This window comes from Nannobrachium achirus, assembly GCF_963921795.1.
Source record: "Nannobrachium achirus genome assembly, chromosome: 15".
Lineage (NCBI taxonomy): Eukaryota > Metazoa > Chordata > Actinopteri > Myctophiformes > Myctophidae > Nannobrachium > Nannobrachium achirus.
The window spans coordinates 50,630,790-50,651,089 of NC_137822.1; the positions used below are offsets into that span (position 1 = coordinate 50,630,790).

The window sequence follows — 20,300 nt, forward strand, 5'->3', positions numbered from 1 at the left end:
TGTGGAAGACGTCACCGAGCAGTACGCCGTCGTCATCAAGGAGAGCCTCCAGGCGTGCAAGGCTCTGGACGAGAAGCTGTGCGAGGTGGAGCAGAAGAGGAGGGATCTGGCGGCGTACCTGCTGGAGGACGCCTCGCAGCTGTCCCTGGAGGACCTCTTCACCACCATGAAGACCTTCCGCACGCAGCTCCTCACCGCCGCCAACGACAACAAGCAGAGGAAGGAGAAAGCGGCCAAGGCGGAGAAGAAGAAGGTCGAGGACTCCAAGACGCGGCAGAAACCGGAGAGCCGCAAAAGGTCCAAAGAGGCCGTTAGCGCCGGCTTCGTTCGCGACGATCTCTTGGCGGACATCAGGAGGGGCTTCAACCTCAAAAAGGCACGACCCAGGTGCAGCTTCCCCAACTAGTTGAAACATAGAGCTATAGACCCACTCTGGAATGTTCCTCCAACTAGTTCAGACATGAAGTTGCCAGGTGTAAAGCCTGCAGGAGAAGCCATGGCTTCAGCTTCAGGAGATGCAACTCTTCCTTTTGGTGGAGCACTTTGCCACAGACTGCACCCAGAGTTTACCACCAAACTCACCCATCACTGGACTCGGATAGAACCGTGCTCTGTCCAAGTCTATTAATGGTATGTATGTAGTGTGTGTCTAATATGTACCGTGTGTCTAATGCTCCGCTGTGTTCACCACGCGGAGGTGCCGAAAGTCGGGGGAGCGAAGATTTACGATTTTGTCCCTTATCGGGACGTAACTCGGATATGTGGCTATGCGTGTGGTGTGTGTGTGGTGTGTGTGTGGTGTGTGTGTGCGTGTGGTGTGTGTGTGGTGTGTGTGTGCGTGTGGTGTGTAATCTTGCAGACTATCGGAGCGTTCGTCACCTTTCGTGTGCACGACGCCAACGGGTCATGGGTACACATTTTTTTTCACACGTTATATTTTTTGAAAGATTTAACTTTACATTTTATACACGATCAAGTCGATTGCTCTTGCAGTGGGCTCGTCCAAATGTGGGGTCATATACCTCATAGATACTCAGAGTTACTAGGGGTCCTAAGGGTTACTACAGGGAGTCTGGGACCCCCTAGGGGTCCTCAGAGTTACTACAGGGAGTCTGGAACCCCCAAGGGGTCCTAAGAGTTAATACAGCTCATTTATACAGGGACCCCTATAGGCCAAGCTTCGTCAAGGGACGCGTAATGAAACTATAACTATCGCTGAAAAGGCGTACAGAGTATATTATGGGCAGAAAGCACACATCTACATTCTGTGACAACATTTTCCAGGAATTTTGACCATTCTTACCTTCACCAAACATCCTATCCAAAAAGTAAAGGTCCTGTACCTATACCCATCTCTCACATGTCTACTTTTTTAACGGCGGGGGTAATCCAAGCGATATGTTGAAACAATACTTTTAAATCACTCGTTTTGTCATCCAGTTGCATGTTTTTCCCAGTGAAATGTTACGGAGGCGGTAATGTGTGCACACGTGACTCGCCATTAATCTGTGTTGCAGCCACCAAGCAGTCGGAGTGAGAAATGGCCACAGGCTGACAAAACGGCATTAAACCATTTATATTACCATAATATGAGTAGAATATAGCATTAAAATATAGCCGTTTATGTTACCATATCAGGTGTAGAATATAGCATTAAACCGTTTATGTTACCATAAACGGTTTATGGTAGGTATACACCTGGTAGGTATACACCTACCATAATAGGTGTATAATAAAGCATTAAACCGTTTATAATAGGTGTATAATATAGCATTAAACCGTTTATATTACCATGTTAGGTGTATAATATAGCATTAAACCATTTATATTACCATAATATGTGTAGAATATAGCATTAAACCATTTATATTACCATAATATGTGTAGAATATAGCATTACACCCTTTATATTAATATATTAGGTGTATAATATAGCATTAAACCGTTTACATTACCATATTAGGTGTAGGGGTGTCCATAGTTAGGTTGGTGAGTTTTCCTGGGGAACCAGAGCTCCTGGTTGTCGTCGGTACGATTCCAGGCCAGCAATGTGTGGACGTGTCCTTGAGCAAGACTCCTAACCCCTAACCCCTAACCCCTACCTGCTGCTCTGTGGGAAGCTCTCAGCACTCAGCTGGATGAAGCTGCATGGAACAGAAGCTCACCCTTGGGATAAGATACGAGAGTAAAATAAATGTAAGACAGTAATATTATTGAACTCAAGTGTCCATGGCATGGGTTGAGTTGTAATGTAATGAGTATAAGAACAGTCGTTTTGAGGGTGAACTACTCCTTTAAATTCTGTCTTCTATATGTCTGTCATAAAGGCTTCCTGGGTAAATACAAAGCCTTTACTAGGAACCACTTTTAGTTGACCTTGTACCAGTGAACTGTACTGTCATGAAACGTTTTCCTATGCAAAACTTAAAGGGATATTCCACTTTCAAAAACACTGTTGGTCACTTTATCGTCTAATCAGGCTTTGATGAACACCCTGAACAGTTTTTAATTAGCTTGATTCAATATTTAGATATTTGATGTAAATGTTATCAGGCCCCCCAGGCTCAGGGCCTCTCCCCACACACACCCATTGTAACTTCAAACTCCATTTTAACTATGATAGATTCATTAAAAAACACCCATTATTTTTTCTGGCGACTCATATTACACTCCTAAAACGTGAGCTGGCCGTGTTTTCTCAATAACCATTTTCATTTATTGTTTAACAAGTATTTGGGAAAATGAGAAAAATTCAATACAAAACAAAATTATTAAAAATAAATGAAAAAATCGAAAATAATAAAAATAATAATAATGGGTGTTTTTAATGAATCTATCATGGTTAAACTGGAGTTTGAAGTTACAATGGGTGTGTGTGGGGAGAGGCCCTGGGCCTGGAGGGCCTGGTAACATTTACATTAATATCTAAATATTAAATCAAGCAAATTAAAAACTGTTCAGGGTGTTCATAAAAGCCCGATTAGACGATAAAATGACCAAAAGTTTTTTTTGAAAGTGGAATATCCCATTAAGGCCTTTGTTCAAAAGACTCCACTCACCTCTCCAAATAAACCACATTAGTTATTGTTATTGTTATTGTTAACATAACATTCAGAAACTAGACTAGACTGGACAAAATATTATCGATCTCAAGTCTCAGTAAACCAACAGACTGGAGAAAAGTTCATTTTGCGGGGGTGAACTACTCCTTTAAACGGCAAGGGGCAGGGCTCGGCTTTCCTCGGCCGTTTCCGTCGCCCAGTCGGCAGGGCTCGGCTTTCCTCGATCGGCCGTTTCCGTCGTCCAGTCGGCAGGGCTCGGCTTTCCTCGATCGGCCGTTTCCGTCTCTCCAGTCGGCCAGGGCTCGGCTTTTCCTCGGCAATTTCCGTCGCTCAGTCGGCAGGGCTCGGCTTTCCTCGGCCGTTTCCGTCGTCCAGTCGCTCGGGTGGTATTGCTGCAGTAGCCCCGCCCCCACCCACCCACCCATCCGAAGTCTGACCGTCCGAACAGAACAGCTCTGAAGAACAGCCTCTCTTCTCTTCGTTACTAAACAAGGTAAATTCCTCTTTAATTCAATGAATGTCATGAAACCACGCAGTAAACTGGTTGAATAAAAGTGTGACATTAACATACAGCAGCAGGCTGTGTGTTAATATGCTGTTTTTATAGTCTTATTATTCCACTCTGCTCTGCTCTCGTTCTAATGGAGGGGCTTTGCCTTCGACGGTGTCGCTCGCGCCGAAAACAGCCGATCTACAAGCTCACAGCGCGTCGCGGAGGCGACGCGCTGTGAGCTTGTAGATCTGCTGTTTTTCGGACGCTAGCATGCAGCCGTTTTTTTTTTTATCTCTATGGGCTGATCTATCTGCTCTGCTAGCATGTTAGCTTAGCTTGTATTGACTGACTGACTGGTAGCTGAAAATAAACCGTTATCTGAGCTTGTAGATCTGTTGTGTCCGAGCTTGTAGATCTGTTCAATGTGTTTAACGTTCATTCGTTGATGTGTTGGCTGCTTTAATGACGTCACTAAGTGTTAAAACAGGACGAGTTTATTGAAGAGCAGCAGCTGAGTGGGATCCGCCCTGTGTGTGTGTGTGTGTGTGTGTGTGTGTGCGTGCGGGTGTGTGGGCTTTTGTGTGTGTGTGTGTGTGTGTGTGTGTGTGTGTGTGTGTGTGTGTGTGTGTGTGTGTGTGTGTGTCTGTGTGCGTGCGGGTGGGTGGGCTTTTGTGTGTGTGTGTGTGTGTGTGTGTGTGTGTGTGTGTGTGTGGATATCGATGGATTGCCATTATAAGCAAAGTGTGTATAATGTGTGTGTGTGTGTGCGTGCGTGTGCGTGTGCGTGTGCGTGTCTCAGACAACAAATGGAATTCCATTCCATTCTGTCAGGGTCATCATTTTGCTCTTAAAGGGACAGTTCACCCCCACAGTGTTTTATTTTGCTCTTAAAGGGACAGTTCACCCCCAGTGTTTTATTTTGCTCTTAAAGGGACAGTTCACCCCCACAGTGTTTTTTCACTTCATTGGTGGAGAGGAGAATTCATAAAAGAAACAGTAGATCTGTCCTCATTATGACATAACACATGACCGTTAATCATCACTCAAATAATTGCGAATAACAATTTGATTGTGTTTTTGTCGTTGACAATTACATTTCTGTTTGGCTTGTAGGCTTAGAAGTTGCACATGGCAGATATGACGCATAACCTAAATGTACCAAAAACATGAAGGACATATTTGACAACTTTATACTTGGAAAAAGAACATTGACATTTGAAATAGCCGATCGACCCGTTGTGAGCTTGAAGATCTGCTATTTCCACTATTTTTGAAAATGTTTGAAAGTTTGATAATCTTTCAACATGTAAGCGATTATGACCATTATGACAAAATAACTGTGATTACGTCAAATAATTGCAATTAGACCATTGTGTAATAATTGTAACAGTCTACCAGAAGTGGTTCCATATGGAGACACAAAGAGCTTATTGGTTTAGGAAAGCTACACAAAAATAAAGAATTAATAACAAAATAAAATAATCCATGAATTGAAGTCTCCATGGGAGAGTAATGGACAGAAAAAAAGGTCATTTTGAGAGTGAACTGTTCCTTTAAGACGTGAGTGATTTAAAAGATGCTCCTTCGATGGAAGGAGAAGCTTTGACCTTTAATTAAGTTAATTCTTCTTCCTACAAACCACTGCTGTGTGTGTGTGTGTGTGTGTGTGTGTGTGTGTGTGTGTGTGTGTGTGTGTGTGTGTGTGTGTGTGTGTGTGTGTGTGTGTGTGTGTGCGTTGTAGAAGGGACATCATCTCAGTCATTGGAGCTGTGATTCTCCTCCATTTTAACGTCAACGTCAAATGGCACTTGGTGAAAATACCCAAAATAGCCGATCTCCAAGCTCAGTGTGAGCTTGGGAGGTCGACTATTTTCGGTGCGTGACGCCACACTCAACCGAGTACGATCAAGACTGAAGGCAATACTGGGAAGACGTCGTAGAATCGGCACAATTATTCTTGCGATGCAATGCACTTCTTTAACTCATTCCCCGCCTCCCCCGATAGTCCCGAGAAAATCCCAATGTCGTTCCCCGCCAGGCCCGATAGTCCCGAGAATTTGCTTTTATATAATGTAATGTTTAATTACATTCTTCCACAGCCCGTCACAAAGTCTGAGCCTTTTATCTTAAAGGGAACCTAAAATATCACACATCAAAGTAAGTGTGTTTGAAAAAAATACTGTAATAATGTATAAATTGCAATACAAATGTATAAATCTCCCCATAACCCACAGTGAACTGGCAAAAGACGCATTTGAGCTCAAAAGGCTGGCTGCCGGAAAAAAAAAGAGAAGAAAAAAAGTGTGAGAACAGCTGTGTGTGTGTGTGTGTGTGTGTGTGTGTGTGTGTGTGTGTGTGTGTGTGTGTGTGTGTGTGTGTGTGTGTGTGTGTGTGTGTGTGTGTGTGTGTGTGTGTGTGTGTGTGTGTGTGTGTGTGTGTGTGTGTGTGTGTGTGTGTGTGTGTGTGTGTGTGCGCTTCCCTCCAGGACCACTATATCTCTGTTTCAGTGGTCCCTGTTGGACCCCCTGATGGTGTTCAGTCCCATAAAAAAACAGTGCTATCAGTGAGATCTGCCTCTCTCTCTCTCTCTCTCTCTCAAGACACAAAACACACAATTATCGCCAATTCGCCATATAAATGCTTCTAAAACGTACCTGATAATGATGATGGTTGATTTGAATCCACACCCTGGGTTATAATCCATATATCCAGGCTATAATATTAGTTTTGTAATGGTATTTAATCCACAAACTTTAGTCCACAAACAAGCCATGATCGCCTTTGCAAAGGTGGGGGTCCCTGGTCGCCTTTCTAACGGAACCAATAAGGGGTCCGCGGGTCCAACGCTTCGCCGACCTCCCAGAGCAGTGCGGAGTTACATAACATTGTAAAATCAATCAATAAGCCGATCATTTGTTACATAAAGTTCACATGATCCAGTTGCAGGGACAAGTGGTCCCTGTCGATGGGGTCTCACAAAGGGGGTCCCCTGGTCTCCAGCCAACACTTAGGGAACCAGGTGGGCGTGGGGGTCCCTGGCCCACGCTCCACCAAAACAAGCATCAACTACAGCCAACAAGCGATCGATCAACTACAGCCTCGCCTCGTTAGCAAACTGCGTCTGCCCTGCTCTTGCCAGGGCAGTGCAGAGGATTTTTTAGGGGCAGGGGGAGACATTTTCTAACATGTGCTAGAATGTGAAAATAGCAGATCTACAAGCTCTACAAGCTCTCAAAGTGTCGCAGAGCGACGTGTTGAGAGATTGCTGATCACCTTGTTGAACAAATGTCATAGCAATCCATTCTAGAGGTGTATTCTAGAAGTGTTATTGCGACCGTCAGGGAGCAGTTTACTATGAAAACCTCCACCGGCCGTCCGTCGGTCGGTCACACGTCACACGTCACACCTTTGCCCTGCTCATATCTCCGCATCAGTATATAGGGCTTGTTTGTTTATTGTATGACATCACGCCACATCATCAGCTGTGGACTCTGTGATGTCATCGTATCGCATCAGTATATAGGGCTTGTTTGTTTATTGTATGACATCACGCCACATCATCAGCTGTGGACTCTGTGATGTCATCGTATCTCCATATATGGCCATCTCCGTATATGGAGATATAAGTCGTCCATGCCCAAGTATGGGCTGGTGAGGTCAGACTTTGTGTGATGCGTAGGTTATCTCAATATATGGAGATTCAACATTCCAGGCAATGCTCTCTTCCCTGGTGAGAATTGCCCCTTTATATAGGGCTTGTTTGTGTATTGTATGACATCACGCCACATCATCAGCTGTGGACTCTGTGATGTCATCGTATCTCCATATATGGCCATCTCCGTATATGGAGATATAAGTCGTCCATGCCCAAGTATGGGCTGGTGAGGTCAGACTTTGTGTGATGCGTAGGTTATCTCCATATATGGAGATTCAACATTCCAGGTGTAACTATGGCTACCCGTATGACGTGAGAGGTGGAGGTTGTGATATTTGTGGAGATAAGCGACCAACGGTCGCTTATCTCCCGATTAGGGAGTCTTACTGGTTGTAAAGACTCATGCCCCCTTTGATGTCAATGTGTGTGTGTGCACCTGTAGGCCTACAGAGCGCAACTAGCATTTACACACAGAAACAGAGAGACAGCGCCCCCAAGTGACTTGTAGCAGACTTGTAGAATACTGTAGCAGTAATAGTATATCAATCTGAACTTGCTGTTTTTGGTCAGACATAGCATATAAAAATATTTTTCTCTGCATTTTTCTAAACAGAAAATTCTAAAAATAATTCCTATTACATAATTACATTAGTACACTTATCTGATAAGTGCCTGACGCCATAAATACAAATATCAACTGAGTTATTCGCTCGAAAAGCCATCAATCACAAAAAGGTCAATATCTCCAGTTCTTTCAATTATAGCTGGATTTTGGTCAAAAATGGCTATTTTGAGATGGCTGCAACTATAGAAAAAAAAGCTTTTTATTTATTTATTTTATTTTTCGGTGACACTAGAGTTTGTCCTGTTTCATTTGAGGTTCTGTATGACATTGTCGAAAAAATACAGAATTTAGGAAAAATGTCAATATAAAAAAAATATATCATTTTTTTTATTAAACAAAATGGCAGGAGAGCCATACAGTCAATGTTAAAATGGCGGCCAATGTGTTAATAACGTTCTGCAGTTTGGAAAAGACATTAATCCTCTTGAATGCTGCGTTCATGGAAAGGGAGGGGGAATTTGCAATTCTTTCAAACCATAGTTTTACTTCTAGTGCTGCATTCATGGTCTGGAGAGGGCATTGTTTATTTTACACATGGGTGAAAGGGCAGGGGGCTCAAGCCCTCTTTGATGTCTATATGTGTGCACGTGCCTGGACTCCGGAGGTCGCGGGTTCGATTCCAGCTCTCAGCATATGGCTGTGCGTTCTGCCTGTCTGTCTGTGACTGAATGACTGTGCATTCTGTCTGTCTGCCTGCCTGTCTGCCTGTCTGCCTGCCTGTCTGTGACTGAATGACTGTGCATTCTGTCTGTCTGTCTGTCTGTCTGTCTGTCTGTCTGTCTGCCTACCTGTCTGCCTGCCTGTCTGTCTGTCTGCCTGCCTGTCTGCCTGCCTGCCTGCCTGCCTGCCTGCCTGTCTGTCTGTCTGTCTGTCTGCCTGCCTGTCTGTCTGTCTGCCTGCCTGCCTGTCTGTCTGTCTGTCTGTCTGTCTGTCTGTCTGTCTGTCTGTCTGTCTGTCTGTCTGCCTCTCACCACATGACTGTGCATTCTGCCTGCCTGTCTGTCTGTCTGTCTGCCTGCCTGCCTGCCTGTCTGTCTGTCTGTCTGTCTGTCTGTCTGTCTGTCTGCCTCTCACCACATGACTGTGCATTCTGCCTGTCTGTCTGCCTGTCTGTCTGTCTGTCTGTCTGCCTGCCTGCCTGCCTGCCTGCCTGTCTGTCTGTCTGTCTGTCTGTCTGTCTGCCTGCCTGCCTGTCTGTCTGTCTGCCTGTCTGCCTGCCTGTCTGCCTGCCTGTCTGCCTGTCTGCCTGCCTGCCTGTCTGTCTGCCTGCCTGCCTGTCTGTCTGTCTTCCTCTCACCATATGACTGTGCATTGTCACACTGCTGTGATGATGATGAGGCTAACTTAGAAGGCTGCTGTGAAATACTTCCCGTTGGTAAACGTTCTCTTTCTCATTCTATACGGAGACAACCGTTTATTAATTCAGTGGTTCTTCTCACTTGGAAACCATTTTGTTTTAAAGATCCTGTGTGACTTTGATCTATCTATCAGGGGCTGTCACCATTATGACGTTTTATGTACATGACCATTAATTTATTCACTTAAATAATTGCCATTAACGATTTAATTGTGTTTTTGTCGTTGACAATTACATTTCTGTTTGGCTTGTTGGCTTTGAAGTTGCACATGGCAGATATGACACATAACCTTCATGAATTACTGACATATTTGACAACTGTTATGGAACTATCGGGAGTTTGCTTCTTCAAGCTCATTTTCTGTTGTGTTCCAATGCAGTTTACAGATGCTTGAGTTAGGGCTGTCACAATTATTACATAATCGTCTAATTATTTGACATTATCGCAATTATTTTGTCATAATCGTCATAATCGTGAATGTTGAAAAATGAGCTTGTAGATCGGCTATTTCCACTATCAAAGTTATTTGTTAAGTAGTAAGTTGTCAAATATGTCAGTAATTTCTTTGTATATTTAGGTTATGTGTCATATCTACCATGTACAACTTCAAAGCATAAAAGCCAAACAGAAATGTAATTATCAACGACAAAAACACAATTAAATCGTTAATCGCCAATTATTTGAGTGACAATTAATCGTCATGTAAAATGTCATATTGTGACAGCCCATCATGGTGTGAAACCATTTAGCATCTCTATTGTTATTGTTGTAAACAAGATACCTTTTGATCATGAGTTTGAGGTGTATTTCTTTTTAAATATAATTTTTAGCCCACGATTTTTTAACCTATTTTCACCCAGTGCCAATTGCCTATGTAATCCTGGGCTCTGCTCTCCCTCTGCCGCGCCTGGGGAGACAACGGACTGACCTCATGCTTCCTTCTATGCATGAGGAGTCCAAGTTGCTTCTTATCACCTGACAGTGGGGATTTCCCCGGTTTGGACGTAAAGCGCGTGGAAGGAACACGTTATTCCAACCAGTTCCTTTCCCTTCCATCAGGCGCCCCGGCTGGCCAGGGGGAGGCAGTATAGAGACCAGGATTACTGCATGTATCTACCCCAGGAGACACGGGGAGAACATGCAAACTTTGAGGTGTTTGATTGACCCCTCCTCATTTGAATGTCTGCTGGATGGTCTGTTGCTCAGCCATGCATCCTGCTGTTAGCTCTCATCACTCATCTCTACATTACACAACTTTATACTTTAAAAAGAACATTGATGGTGGAAATAGACAATCTAAAAGCTTATAGATCTGCTAATCCCACTCTTTTTGAAAATGTCAGAAAAATATATTAACATTTTTCAACATGTAAACGATGATGATGATTATGACAAAATAACTGTGATTAGGCGATTATGTCATAATTGGGACAGGCCTCTCTCTCTCTCTCTCTCTCTCTCTCTCTCTCTCTCTATATATATATATATATATATATATATATATATATATATATATATATATATATATATTTCTATCTCTCGTACCATCATTTCCTTTATAGCAGTAGTAGTTCACTTTTGTCGTTGTTGCTCATAACCAACATTGTGGTTTATGTCATGTGGACCCTGATCTCCCAAGCCAACGGTTAATGATTCCTCCAGGGAAACCTGCTGATATCATAACATTCTACAGTACAGTACAGTACAGTACAGTAGAGTAGAGTAAGGTACAGTACAGTAAGGTACAGTAGAGTAGAGTAGAGTACAGTACAGTACAGTACAGTACAGTAGGATGTTGTTCAACGGTCAGTTGACTTCGTCATTGAAGCTGCTTTATGAGTTGATGTGCTGCTGATGTGGACTCAGTTATGTCCTGATATTTATTCCAATCTAACCTCTGAATGCATGCACCTTAGGGACCCCCCTGGGGGTCCTGACCCACAGGTTGAGAAACACTGCTCTAAATGAATGCTAGATCTGTTAAGCCTAGACTAGGATTCTTCTAAATGAATGCTAGATCTGTTAAGCCTAGACTAGGATTCTTCTAAATGAATGCTAGATCTGTTAAGCCTAGACTAGGATTCTTCTAAATGAATGCTAGATCTGTTAAGCCTAGACTAGGATTCTTCTAAATGAATGCTAGATCTGTTAAGCCTAGACTAGGATTCTTCTAAATGAATGCTAGATCTGTTAAGCCTAGACTAGGATCTGCTATTTGTTGGCAAATGTTCCGCCCCAGGATAATGGATGTTGGGATATTTTGATTATCACTGTAATATCGTGCACAATAATCGTTCCATGAACTTTTCATATGGTCCCATCCTTAGCCTAAGCTAGGCTATGATTCTCCTGGCTCTCATGTAGATGTTTACAGATGTTTAGCTTTAGCACACTGCCTTAAGCTGGTTGCACACTGCTGCGTGCGAGAGAGAGAGACCGAGTGGTGTAAATAAATATTTATTTTCCTCCGAGCGAGGCACCCCTACGTTATATTTATAATTTTCACTCCCAGCACCTTATACTGTATTTATGCCCGTTAGCATAACATTATGATCTAACTATTTTTTGTATCAAATTGTTACATTTTTTGTTATGAATTATTATGAGATGATGACAACATCTGAATGAATTGGTGTTTAATTGAGTAAATCAGAATAGCATTGTACATTTAAATAAATTCACCTCCATAGAAGGGGAAACATAAGGGCATTTTTGCCATTAATCTCCCCAAGGTTATGTTGCGAAGTAAACGTTGAGATAGTAGCCATTTTGGTAACTGAAAACAACTTTTGTAATGTAGTTGAAAATGATGTCCAAAAAAAGTCCAAAAGTGTCCAAATACATTTGAAATATTATCAAATGATCACCCCAGGGTGCCCCGTCACCCCAGGGTGCCCCGTCACCCACTTTGAAAACCGCTGCTGTAGATGACAAACAACACATCAAGCTATTAGGATGCTAAGCTCATTTGATATTGATCCATTGAGTGCCCTTGGCTTAGCTTTGATGACCTTGCAGGCTTATGTAAACTAGGCTTTGCATCGTGTCGTTTAGAGAGCTGAAGTCATGTAGACTGATTGTGATCACTAGCATCCTTTAAAATTGCCCTGAAAAACCACTTACAGGCAGCAGCCGTTCGCAACTGGTAAAAAAACTAACCTAGCCCAACCCTCCCCTCCCCTGCCCCTTCTTTGTATATACTTACTGTTTGTTTAGACTTACTGTTTTCTTTTTTTGTTCTCTCATTTTATTTTATTTACATATCTAGTACTGTGTTCTATTCGTCTGTCATTCAATGTTATATGAGATACTTTAATGGTTTCCTGTGGAAATAAGCTTAGTCTTTTCATGGATCTCCTTTTAGTAGACCTTGTACCAGTGAACTGTACCGTCATGAAACTCTACCTTTTCCTATGCAAACTTCTAATAAAGTCTTCAATCAATCAATCAAAGTGATACCAGATCATCCTATAGCCAGGATAGTTATCGGCTTATCCAGCTCTTATGATATTTAGTCCACTAAAATTAGACTAAAACTAAAACTTTTCAGGTGACTAAATTATGACTAAAACTAAATTACACTTTATTCAAAAGACTATGACTAAAACTAAATAAAAAATTGCTGTCAAAAACAACACTGCTCTGAACACGTGGTGATTTCTGCAAATAACGTTCAATCACAAAGAAAACAAAGATGACGTTGCTCATATTGATCTGCACTCAAAGATGTCTAAAATCCCCTGCTTCTGTTTTATTGATCTTTCCCCCATAAACACTGTGATTCCTGTAGTAATGGTGTTCCATAAACACTGTGATTCCTGTAGTAATGGTGTTTCATAAACACTGTGATTCCTGTAGTAATGGTGTTTCATAAACACTGTGATTCCTGTAGTAATGGTGTTTCATAAACACTGTGATTCCTGTAGTAATGGTGTTTCATAAACACTGTGATTCCTGTAGTAATGGTGTTTCATAAACACTGTGATTCCTGTAGTAATGGTGTTTCATAAACACTGTGATTCCTGTAGTAATGGTGTTTCATAAACACTGTGATTCCTGTAGTAATGGTGTTTCATAAACACTGTGATTCCTGTAGTAATGGTGTTTCATAAACACTGTGATTCCTGTAGTAATGGTGTTTCATAAACACTGTGATTCCTGTAGTAATGGTGTTTCATAAACACTGTGATTCCTGTAGTAATGGTGTTGGGGCAGTGATGTTTCATGTCTGGCTTGGTCCGGACTGGATAACAGGGAGTGTCCAGTCCACTACTGCTTGCTACTAGGGCTGTCTTCGACTCAGGATTTATCAAGTCGATTCGAGTCGCGGGGGTTAATCCGACGCGTCGACGAATCGTTTATGTGTAAAAAAAAAGAAAAAAAAAGAAAAAAAAAAAGTTGTGCTTTAATGACTGGAGAGGAGGCGCGACCGCGACGCCTTGATAGAGTACCGGTACAACAGCTGTTGTAAACCACTATGATTGGTGGATTCTCTGCTTTGAAAACTGCCTGGTTGTAATGATTGTATGCCTCTCCAAGGCTAAAGGAACAGGGCTAAAGCGCTAGTATGCTAACGATTTAGCCCTGTTCCTTCAGGAGGAAAAACAACACCAAAGTAGGCTAAAGGTAACAATAATGTAACATCACTGCGTCGATGCAGAGTGGCACACGGCTGCATCACAATGCAAGCAAATTGTCATAATCTAAAACTTTTTAAGAAGTCCTCTACTCCACCGCAGTCCTCTGCCTTAGACCACCACCACAGAGCCACACTCAGCGAGTCAGCGGCAGTGAGTGAAAGTGAAAGCGCATCGCGCTGCTGCTTCTTGGTCAGCTTTAACAAGTAGAATAACAACAAGTCGACGCATTTCCTTTCAAAGCGGTTAACTTCAAAATAAGAGCACCTTGTTATATGATCAAGGCAACTTTCAAGTCACGTGAACTGGTTTTATTTTTAAGTCTAGTTGCAAGCAGTAGGAAGTATGGACTAAATAGGAAGAACATGACTGTCCAGCGCTCTCATACCGCACCGGTGTGATAAAAAATAATATATTTTTGACGGCTCGACACAAACAATTGGCGTCGATTCCGGGGGCTTAAAACGACGCGTCGATTCGTCGAATTTTTGAAGACACCCCTACTTGCTACGTTGGCTTGTATATCTGCTGTTTTTACGTTTGGCTTGTATATCGGCTGTTTTTACGTCTGGCTTGTATATCTGCTGTTTTTCAATAACTGAAATATTCAATAATTCAAGGTCTTAATGGGTTAATTTGTTTTCACTAGTTTAGTACATTTTATAGATGATAAACACAAAACGAACGGTTTTGGACCTACAAGGTTTCCACCCGACAACGACGATATGCTATACATATAAGGTGCTGGGAGTGAAAATTATAATGTAGGGTGCCTCGGATTAAAACAATATTTATGGGGTGACCTGAGACAAAAAGGTTTGGGAACCCCTGATCTAGACCAGGGAGTGTCCACTGTAACATGTCCCTTATGCAGCTGTGGTGTTTACACCACTGTGTACTATAAGGCTAGCCTTATATATAGCCTGAATGTCCTTTAATGTCAGCACACTGTCTTCCATTTTTAACATGGTCCACATGGAATGTAGGTCTCTCTCTCTCTCCCTCTTTCTCTCTCAGTGTCTCTCTGTCTCCCTCTCTCTCTCCCTCTCTCTCTCTGTCTCTATGTCTCTGTCTCTCTCACTCTCTCTCTCTCTCTCTCTCTCTCTCTCTCTCTCTCTCTCTCTCTCTCTGGTGAGAGCACAGATATAAAACCTAGAAACCTCATTGTCCGCTGTAAAATTAACCCCTTCAGAACGGGTACATAGTATTGTATATTATTATTTTATGCTTTAACTATTGAAAAATAGCAGATCTACAAGCTCACAGCGTGGCTTGAAAAATTGTGAACACTGGAATTTTGACCCGATTCTATAATAGCCGGGCAGATAACAGAAATAATCGTTCACTTGCGGATACAAGCACCAAAATTGGCACACATACTCCTTAGGGATTGCTCTTTTCATAAAACCATCTGGCCAAATCAAATTTCAAGATGGCGGCCATTTTTCAAGATGGCCGCCATAAAATACCATAGACCTGTCCTATTTGAATGATCTTGGTGTCAAATCATACATTTTTCACTATGTAGAATCCAAATTTGGACCCATGGACTTACTCACTGGCTTCCTTGTACCATATATCAGTCCCGGAATCCTAATATTCTGCTAAATTAGAGGTTTGTGTTATGTCTGACTCGGATAAAATGGGTGGTAGTGTATATCTTAGTATTGTTAGAGGTTTATAGTGTGTATGTGTGTGTGTGTGTGTGTGTGGGTGGGGGGGGGGGGGGGGTAATGTAGTAATGTAGTAACTCAACAGAGCGGATTTCAATGCACAGCGGCTGACGCGGCTAAAATGCATGGTAGATATAATAGCGCCGTGGGATCACTCTTTGTCTAGTCTCTATTCTTCGACCTTTTCGACTTGGGTAACCCTGCCAGGAATACAGGAGTACAAGACTCCTGCCGACATAGCTCTGGGGGTCATGGAGACACGCAAACTGCCTCACCACGATAAGGTGATGATCCCGTCGAGGCAGGAGGTAGTTTTTTTTTGTCTTTTCTTTTTTTTTTTTTTTGGGCCTAGGCAGTATAGTACAATAGTATAGTAGGCCTAGACTACAACGCTTCTAAACCTCGCACCTGCAGCTGCACAGTGCCGTGCAGGTCAGACCAAAGTGGTAGCATTTGCATCGACTGCAGCATTCCAACTTGCATCCACACTTGGTCAGCTGCTGGCAACTCTCTGCAATGGGTGGGAGCTCAGTCCAATCAATCTGCCACAGATCTCCTTTCTTGGTCCAGCCCCAGTTGTCAGGAGTCTGCATTTCTGGTTGACATACTGTTGACTGACTCCAGATGCAGGCCGCTTGATAGGAAGCGCGCTTCACATGTTGCTTCAGTGCTGCTTGCGTTGGAGGAATGGCTTCGTATGGCCTCTGCTTCCGAGCAAACAAGTCCAACCTCGCATCATTGACACCTTCAGCTGTGCTGGATCGGTCGTACATCATGACCACAAACTTCTCCAAGGTTTTCAGGTCTTCATCATCCACTACAGGTGGGTAATGGCTGAGTTTGCTGAAGACACCAGAAGCCTCATCACAAACATTCCAGGTTTGCCACGCAGACTTCTTCCCCTTTACGCGGAATGCTGAAACAACATCGCAGCCAGTGAAGGCATGGAAGAAGAGCATCCCTTTGCTCTTTTCTGCAGGAGTGCAACACAGGTCATGAACAGAATCCACTTTAAGTTCTGTCTTTGGCCAAAGGCAACCCACTGCCCAGCCCTGAGGCTCATAGGGCAGGAGTCTATGTCCTGTTTCTGTGAGGCTGCTTGATGTACATTAAGTACCCCTAGTGGACATGATAATAGTTTGTCACAGGGACATACCCCAATCCAGCCTTTGATGCTGAGGTCATAGATTCAAGATGTATGACAAGGTCCATATATGGAGTTCCCTGATGTCTTCAATATTAAGCCCATATCTAACAGGACTTGGGAATGCCCATATATGGAGGCCACATTGGCCACATACCACACTAACAGAATCCATATATGGCCAAGACAGCCCATATCTGTGTGACTGGTTCTACAGGGATCTCCATGTATGGGCATAAAAGTGTATGTTGTCAGTTGTCATGGACATCATAGTACTTTCACATAACAAATAACTGAGTAAGCATGTTTGGGCTCTCACAGCATATCTCCATATACAGTACATGGACCTCCATATATGGGTACCAGGGGGTCTCCATATATGGGTAAACAGCCGTTTGGATGGCCCCCTGTAGTAACGCTGAGGACACCTGGGGGTCCCGGACCCTGTGGAAGACCCCTGGTATTAGCTACAGAGCCCAGGTACAGGTACAAAAGCTTTTATGCTTCAAGTATGATCTAATTGTTCTGGAGCAGGAGCAGAGCAAGGACTGTACTGAGATAGGCTCAGGGGTCATTCCGGGGGTCCCAGGTGAGGAGAGACCCCCACCAAAAGGTTATTCTGGCTGCTTCAAAAGTGCAATATATGAACTTAGAATGTTTTAAAACCTTCAAAACAACTCTAATATTATGAGAATTGGACATTAACTGGTTGACATACTGTTCTGCGAGGTCCTAACATAGATGACCCCCCAGAAAGGGGGCTGGGGTCAGGAAAATCTGACACCCATCATTTTCTGACAGTTTGGTCCCTATAAAAGCCAAAGCAGTAAAAAAATACATTTTAGCAAAGAAATCCTTAGAAGTACACTTCTTATCACACTAGGTAGTAACTCCGAGGACCCCCAGGGGTCCCGAAGCCCCTGTGGAAGACCCCTGGTATTTGTTACTACTTTTTTTTTGTTTTCAGAAAAAAAGTTTATGCTTCAATTATGATCTAATATGACATTGTTCTGGAGCAGGTGCAGAGCGAGTACTGAGAAAGGCTCAGGGGTCCATCTGGGGGGTCCCAGGTGAGGAAAGACCCCAACCAAAAGTCAGAAAGCTTATTCTGGCTGCTTCAAAAGTGTAATAAATGAACTCAGAATGTTTTAAAACCTACAAAACAACCATAATATTAAGAAAATTGGACATTAACTGGCTGGCGTACTGTTCTGGCATGCAGGTCCCAAACTAGATGACCCCCAGAAAGGGGGTGGGGGTCCGGAAAAGTTGACACCCATCATTTTCTCATAGTTTGGACTCTATAGAACCAGGATCTGCAAAAAGATCAATTTTAGCACAAAGATCCTACGGGAGCTGTTTTTTGGACGCATCGCACCACACTATTAGCAGAATATTAAGATTCCGGGACTGATATATGGTACAAGGAAGCCATTGAGTAAGTCCATGGGTCCAAATTTGGATTCTACATAGTGATAAATGTATGATTTGACACCAAAATTATTCAAATAGGACAAGTCTATGGGATTTTATTGCGGAATGCAAGATTACTGTATATTCAATGGCGGCCATCATGAAAATTGGCCGCCATCTTGATTTTTTTTTTGGCCAGATGGTTTTCTGAAAAGAGCAATGCCTAAGGAGTATGTGTGCCAATTTTGGTGCTTGTATCCGCAAGTGAACGATTCACCTGTAATATGCACTTTATCTGCCTCGCTATAAGTGTCTTTTGTCTTTTGAATCCTTTTTTTTTTTTTCTATGTCAGCAATCTGGCCAGCCATCGTCAAAGAAAAGGTCCTTTTCACTTAACTGGAGCTCAGTTAGTCTGTTCTTGAGAGACTACTATGTCAGTGGTTCTCAAACCTTTTCATTTGACGGATGAAGGATGATATGCATTTGTCCACGGACTCCCATCTCAAAATATCTAGTTCCAGGGACCACCCAGAAGCAAAATTTGAGTTACAAACGTTTGCTTTGAAAATACATATATTCAAAGATTTGCACATATTTTCACGACAAGCTTGCAGCGCCGCGCTGTGAGCTTGTAGATCTGCTATTTTTCACTGGTTAAAGCATTCAGTAATCCTAGGCCTAAATGGGTTTTAAAAACAGAAGTCAGGTGCAGTGCAGAGTTGGTGACTCTCAGCTGACCCACAGCCCTGCCAGAGGACCAGGCTGCTGTCTGGATGTGAAGCATCCCCACTGCAGGGGTCCTCAAAGTGGGTGACGGGGCACCCCGGGGTGCCATGAGGTGACGGCCTTCCGGGGGTGCCGCAAGATCATTTGATAATATTTAGAACTTATTAGGTGAGGGTCAGGGATAATAAGTCCCTGATAAATGATCACCATACGGATGATTATACTGTTACACTAGTTTGAACATCAACAATATCCCCATTGATCTGTGTGTGTGTGCGTGTGTGTGTGTGTGTGTGCATGAGAATGTGTGCGTGCGTGCGTGCGTGCGTGCGTGCGTGCGTGCGTGCGCGTGCGTGCGTGCGTGCGTGTGTGTGAGAGTGCGTGTGTGTGTGTGTGTGTGTGTGTGTGTGTGAGTGCGTGTGTGTGTGACTGTGCAGTAAGTGTAGAACCTTCCAGAGTGGGGCAGCGGCCATGTTGTTTATGCTGAATACTGAGATGGAGAGAGAGATTGGTGTAAAGTAACTCAGTATATTAACTCAAGTACTGAACGCCTTGTTTTGTAGATCTGACATTTTACATTTTACACAATTCCCTCGTTCTGCACAATGAGTGTACTTTCTAATTTTTAGACACCAATACCTTTTCTTTCAAACGTTTTACTCAACTCTACTCGAGTGTTTTCTACACTGCAGTATCGATACTTTGACTCAAGTAAAGGACATATTAAGTACTTTTTGATAGAGAGAGAGAGGGAGGGAGAGAGAGAGAGAGAGAGAGACTCGTCATTGGGCTGGGCTGAGCTTAGCTTCTCACTGCAGAGGCGATGCGTCTCTCTGTGATGCAGACACACAGACAGTCTCTTTAGTGATGCTGCAGACACAGAGACAGTCTCTCTTCTAGAGACGTTCTACCATCCAGTCTCCTTGATCAGCAACTACACATCCAAGGAGTCCAACATCTACACAACTTCACCTGGTTTGTGTTCTAAATATCTACACTACTATATCTGGTTTGTGTTGTAATATCTACACAACTATATCTGGTTTGTGTTCTTAAACGCTTCTATTTAGTTGTCATCGTGGAATTGTGTGTCTGTCTGTTTATATCGTCGGCAGAGTTTTCTTCTTGATGGATTAGATTTGATTTCATGACGACGTCATCTTCATGACTGACGGAGAAGGAACAGAGAACGAGGTTGTTCAGTTTGATGTTGTTCTGGGTCACTTTGGAATGGTTGTTTGTATGTGTACACTTTAGTAGGCCTATGTCATTGTTTGTATGTCTGTACAGTAGGCCTATGTCAGTATGTCATTGTTTGTATGTGTGCACACAGTTGGCCTATGTCATTGTTTGTATGTTTGTACAGCAGACATACAAGCTCACGTCGCGTTGCAGATGCAACCGTTGTGAGCTTGTAGATCACACTCGACTGCGACGCCGGAAGCTGCCGCACACCTTCTGCGCAATGGAAGCGTTATGTCTCCTTTCAATATTTCTGGGGGCGTTATTTTGT

The 20,300-nt window shown here is 43.0% G+C and overlaps 1 protein-coding gene across 2 annotated transcripts in view; it reads left to right on the top strand.

The window, feature by feature from the left end:
* The first annotated feature begins 3,498 nt into the window (after positions 1-3,498).
* Positions 3,499-20,300, top strand: part of sptan1 (spectrin alpha, non-erythrocytic 1) — a 155,515-nt gene continuing 138,713 nt past the window's right edge. For both annotated transcript variants that reach the window (XM_080743101.1, XM_080743102.1), the window contains exon 1: positions 3,499-3,555. The gene's annotated coding sequence lies outside the window, so the exon portion shown is untranslated. The remainder of the gene's footprint in view (positions 3,556-20,300) is intronic.